Here is a 6,000-nt window from a genome sequence, read left to right on the forward strand (position 1 = left end):
AAATTATGACCCATTATTGGCATAGAAATACCACTGCTATGCAGGCAAGGACTATAAACTATAGTCAGATTGTGCTATTTCAGCAACAGACTGTTCAACTGCCACTTACTCAAGATACATTTGTTAAGCCTCTGCTAACTCTGCTCTTTGGCAAGGCTCCCTGCATCCATTCTCTGTGGTCACTGGCTCTGTCTTTCAGAAATATTTATTCAAGAAACACTTACTGAGCATCTCCCAAGCCCTCAAGAACAAGCTATGCATAAATAAATAATTTTAATGCAAAGTGATAAGTTTAATGATAGGTGTGCAAGGTCTTGGGTTGAGTCAAATAGGAACATTTAATCCTCCTGGCAGACAGTGCAGACTTCTTGGAGATGGCACTTGATTAAGTCTTAAACAAATAGTAGGAGTTAACCAGGCAAAAAGGAAGGAGGGAGTTCCAGGAAAGTGTGAATAAAGAGAAGCATCATGGTAGGAGCAAGAAACTCAAAGTACTTTGGTGTTCCTGAGATGTAAAACATAAGGAAGTGAGTGACAAGAAATGAGGCTGCAAAAGAAAACAGGAGTCATATAATGAAGACCCTTGGATACCATGTTAAACGAACTTAAATGTAATCTTGGAGTGGGAAGCCTTTGGAACATTTGAATGGGGGAGTAGAACAGTCTGATCTACATTTATGACTCTCAAACTGGTTGATGTGTGGAGGATGGATATAGCAGTTCCCAGTGATGACTGACACCAGGTTTAATTTGTGTCACATCACATAGTGCCCTGGCTCCAGTGAGAGCAATATCTTTAAGAGGTTATGTTCTGGGAATCAGCCCAGTAGCCAAGGTACTTAAGTGCAGTTCCAAACTTTATTCCTTAAATAATCCCAGAGGGAATCTAATTGCTTAACCATAATTTCTCATTCCCTTTGTTCTCAATACCTCTGCCATCCGTCAGCTGCTCTGATATTCTCTTCATGCCCTAATATTCTCTCTCCTTTAAAATTTGGGAACGTGTGATATATATGCATCAGCCATTTAGAATTCTGAAATCCCACTGGGTAAGTGTTGGAAGGGCCCCCTACTCAGGAGCAAAGAATATACTTTGACTCTCTGTTCAGTATCCTCCTTGGGGACACCTGAAATGAACATTGGAAAGTATGCCTTCCTTGGAGTCTAGCCTCCTACACATCAAAAGGTGGGGATCCAAGGGTCTTTTTAAGTCTTGAAAGTCACAAAGTTCTGGCTCGTGGTTTTTTGGTGGTAACATTTAAAACTTAATAGGATGGAGATATATATATATACACATCCTAATAAGCTGAAGGCTATTCATCCAGGCATGGCAGTCACCAGCCGTATCTGGCTATTGAGTCCTTGAAATGTGGCTAGTCTGAATTGAGCTATAAGGTCCACAACTATACCACCCTGAATGCACCCGATCTTATCTGAATTGAGATGTAAGTATAAAATACATGCCAGATTTCAGATTTCAAGACTTAGTATAGGGGAATAAAGAATATAAAATATCTATGAGTAATTTTTAATACTGTTTACCTATAGAAATGGTATTTTTGATATATTGGGTTAATTGAACTATATATTTAAATTAATTTTAATTTTTTACTTTTTTAATGTGACTACTAAAAAATTTAAACTTACACATATGGATTGCCTTATATTTCTATTGGGCGGTGCTGGCCTTGACAGAAAAAAAGAGGAAATGTGCCCAAGTGCACACTAGTTCTTAAAGTTTACACCTAGAAGTAGCACGTGTAATTTCTGCTCATATTTCTTTGTCCAAAACAAGTCACATGATCATGCTAACCTTTTTAGGGGGATGGAAGTATAATGGAACCAAATGCACTCAGAAGATCCAGAATCAGTCTACAGCACTAGGGCAACCATATATCCTTCCCTTAATTTCATTAATGCTGCCTATGAGACAGACTTAATATTAAACATCAGTGAAGCCTGGAACCCATCAGCTTATTATTCCCACCCTTGCCGTGCTCTTTGCAGGTGCTGGCTGAATGCAGATTTCCCAAGAAGTTCTGAATGATGAGCTAACATGAAGCAACATTCCTAGGTCAGGAATAAGAAACACTTTTAAGAATCTTTAACCTAAGGCAACCCTGCTTAGGTGCAGTGATACACACCAACGCTCACCACCAGGAAAAAGCTACAGGAGGCAGGCCCTCTTGATGGGAAGCAATCAGAGATGGAGTAGTTGCGGGTGAGCCAAAGTGTCATGAAACATATAAATAAGAATGCGTAACCACAGTGTGCAGATATTTAGAGCAGTCATGAAACAAAAAGCAGTGTGCGGTGTGTGCATTACATGCCAACAGAGGAACTGTGGGGGTGGTGGCTTTCAGAAAGACAGGCAGGAAGCTGGGGCTGGCAGAGTGAAGAACGTGCAGAGGTTGTGGGTCTGGGCTGCACAGCAGGTCTGCAACCTGATAATAAGCCAGGGGCCTAGATGCACATACAAATGAAGCATTCGGGCCAAGCTGTGGATCAGACCATCAGTCTGAGCAGCACAGAAATGATTGGTCCAGGAAAATAGTGAGGTAAGCACCAGTTAGGAAGGTAAGAAGCAAGTGGCCTTCAGCACTGCAGAGATGGGCCAGGAGAGTGACCCGACCCTGCACCGGAAGGAAAGGGGCAGGGCAGAATGAACAAAGCAGAGGTGCAAAACACCCAAAGGAAACCTCAGTGTTGTGGGTAATCTACAGCAACCACCAGGGCACTTCCTGTTTGCTTCTACAGGAATTCATTCCTAGTTCAGTCTGGGAGCTATTAGTAGGAGAAGGTACGAGGGTGAATCTTCCAGGAGTAGGGAGTATTCACAGAGAGTAAGAGATAAGAGATATGACCATTTCACATAAAAAGAGCAGATAATTGCACAATGAGTTCTTTGCAGCTTATGTACCACACAGAACAATATGTAATATCTTTACAGGTGTATGTTGGCTTCGTGACCCACTTTCAGTGGAGCATATGCTCATCCTGAGTGGTCATGGTTAGCCCAGAGCCAGTCAGATCATCTCGTTTCAGTCTTCCATGTGATCCATGCTACACACAGAAAAACTGACTGCTGGGGCAAAGCAGAGCAGTCTGGAAGCATGATTTACCCCAAGGCTAACAGCAGTATAGCAAATGGTCCCTCAAGACTTGGCCAATGAGGTAATCTCCTTCTTTTTTTTTTTTTTTAACATTTTTTATTGATTTATAATCATTTTACAATGTTGTGTCAAATTCCAGTATAGAGCACAATTTTTCAGTTATACATGAACATACGTATATTCATTGTCACGTTTTTTCTCTGAGGCAGCCTCCTTCTGAGAGCTCAGGCTGTGGTTTGCTGCTTGGTTTAACTGCCTGAGTGAACGGTGATGGTAGTGTTATCTGGGGTTTCTTCCTTCCTTCCTTCCTTTCCTTTCTGAGTGTGAAGGTCATTTGTCCATCTTAGGAGTTGGGGGAGGACACTTACCTGGAAGAGCAGAAGACAGAAGCATGGGGGCAGGCTTTAGGCATGGGCTTTCTGAGAGGATGATCATCAGAACTGACTCACTTTTCAGAGACCATTAGGCTCCTTAGTGAGAGGGAAGGATCTTTTGCTTATGAAGCCTAAAGAAGGAAGGATGAGGAATCGTGGAGAAGACCTGAGGGGAGGGTCTGGAGCCAAGGACCCTCTGCCCTCCTAGTTTCCTACAACACTCTCCTGGGAGCCTCATCTGTTCCTGTGGCTTTAAATGCCATCCATGTGTCTGCTGACAACCCCCAAATCCCTGCCTCCAGATAAGATCTCCCTCCCCACCAGGTTCCAGGTATGTCTTCTAGCTTCCCGCTGGACTTCCCCATCTGTCTGTCTCACATACCACTGAAACTTCAAAACTTGAATGGATTTCCACTCATTCTCACAACCAAATTCTCCACTCAGATTTCCCCATCTTAGTTAATGACACCATCGTGAACCAGTCTCTCAAGTGAGAAATCTAAGTAATACTCACTTCCTCTTTTTCTCACTTCTCAGATAGAGTCCAACAGGAAGTCATGTTGATTCAACTGCCAAGTGGATGGAGAAACCTGTGGTTCCTCCCCAAGGCCGCTGCACTCAGCAGCCTCCTCAGTGGTTCCCCTGCTTTCTCTTCTGCCTCCTACAGCCCATTTTCCATGCACTTTGAAGCAAGCATGACTTGGAATTTCAGCTATTTCATGTTACTCTCCTACTTCAGTGGCTTTATTTCTCACATAGAATTATAGGCAAGCTCTCTAAGGCCCTCCGTCCTGCCGCTGCCTCAGTTCTCATCGTGACCATTCTGCTCCTTGCTCACTACTCATCAGCAATCCGGATTTTCTTTTCATTTCTTTAACATACTTATCTCAGGGAGTTTGCATATGCTGTTCCTTCTGGTTGTAACACTTTCCCTTCCTTCAACTGCTTGTATGATTATGGCCACCTTATTCTTTTTGTCCTACCTCACATCACCTCCTCAGAAAGACCTTGTCTGAATGGTCATCCTCCCCTATTATTCTGTCTCTGTCCCCTGTTCTTTTCATTCAAAGCACATCTTAAATTTGTAATAATATTTTAATTCTGTGTTTTATTGTTTAAACCACTAGAGCCTAACCTGTGCCTTATGTACAGAAGATACTCAATATGTTTTACTGTTACTGTTTGTTCCTTGTATCTTACACCTGAATTCTGCCATCATAGTTGTCTGAAAGTCACCTGGTTGTCCAGAGTTTGTCTGTCCATAGACTGGGGGTATGGCTCTTACAAGGATCCCCAAGCAAATATCCAGAAAGAGTGCTGGACTAAATGGGTTAATATGTCAGAAAAATTACCCCATTACCTGAGTGGGAATATTTTTCAGTCAGTGTTTCAAGATCTTATCCATCAGCCATTCACTCATCATGTAAGCAGGATAAATCCCCTGCATGTGCTTTAGATTTTGCCCAACACACATCTGATCACTGCATGAGGACTGTCCTCTGAGAACAAAGCAGGTTGTGTATGAACCCTAGAGGTTGACTAGAAGCCTGGTGAAGTAGGGCGAGAGTTCCCAAGTGGTCCTTCGGTGCTAGTCAGGGACACAGTGGTAAACCCCGAGCTTGAGTCAGAGTAGACATCACAGTAATTAGACTTCACAGGGTCCAAGTCCCATGCATCAGGTTGGAATAGAATTAAAAAGACTGCCTTCTTACAGGGACAACTTGAAGGAAGAGGGTCCATCCAGAGCATCAAGGGAGACTGAAGAAACATTACACAGGGCTATGTCAGACCAGGTGCCAAAGTGTAGAAGTAAAACCATATTGTGTGGAGAGGTGCGATTAATCAAGAGTTAGGAGAGACAGGAACATGAGTCAAGTAGAAATGACAAACAGGAACCATCCTCGGAAGGCACAGGATGGTCAGGCTGGGAAGTTCCTCCTTAAGATGCCCCCACATCCCACTGCAAGAGACCTGCTTTTGTCTCTCTGATCTGGTAGGGTGCCAGAAATTCCACCTGCTGTGCTCTACTTCAGAACTGTGTGCCTGAATGACCATAAAATTCCCCTGCAGTCTTAAGAATTCAAGAAGTTGCATCAGATTGCTGGTAAGGCACTCAGACAGAAACACAGGTCAGGAGGGAGAGGGAAGAGGCAAGATGTGACAGGTCAGAGTGTGCTGTGGGATGGCTACATGAGCACTAGGTGTGCAGATGTGGAGTGTCTGCCTTCAGTACAAGTAACTCAGTCCTGGCCTCCACCAGTGACTCCTCTCAGCTCATCCCGCCGCACTGTAGTGGAGAGGTGCAGAGATCACAAAGTCCTAGGAAGCTCTGCTGTCGTATCACATTGTGTACCCCAGGTTTTTATATTAGTGCCCAGGAGGCTAGGATTTACAAAAAAAGAGAACCACATTAATTTGTCTACCTTCCACTTCAGAGACAGAAAGACAAAAATGCAATTTATTCACTTAGAAAACTGAAAGGTTTGAGGATAGAAAACTTCAGGCATGAATGA

This window comes from Camelus ferus, chromosome 29 (assembly GCF_009834535.1).
Source record: "Camelus ferus isolate YT-003-E chromosome 29, BCGSAC_Cfer_1.0, whole genome shotgun sequence".
NCBI lineage: Eukaryota > Metazoa > Chordata > Mammalia > Artiodactyla > Camelidae > Camelus > Camelus ferus.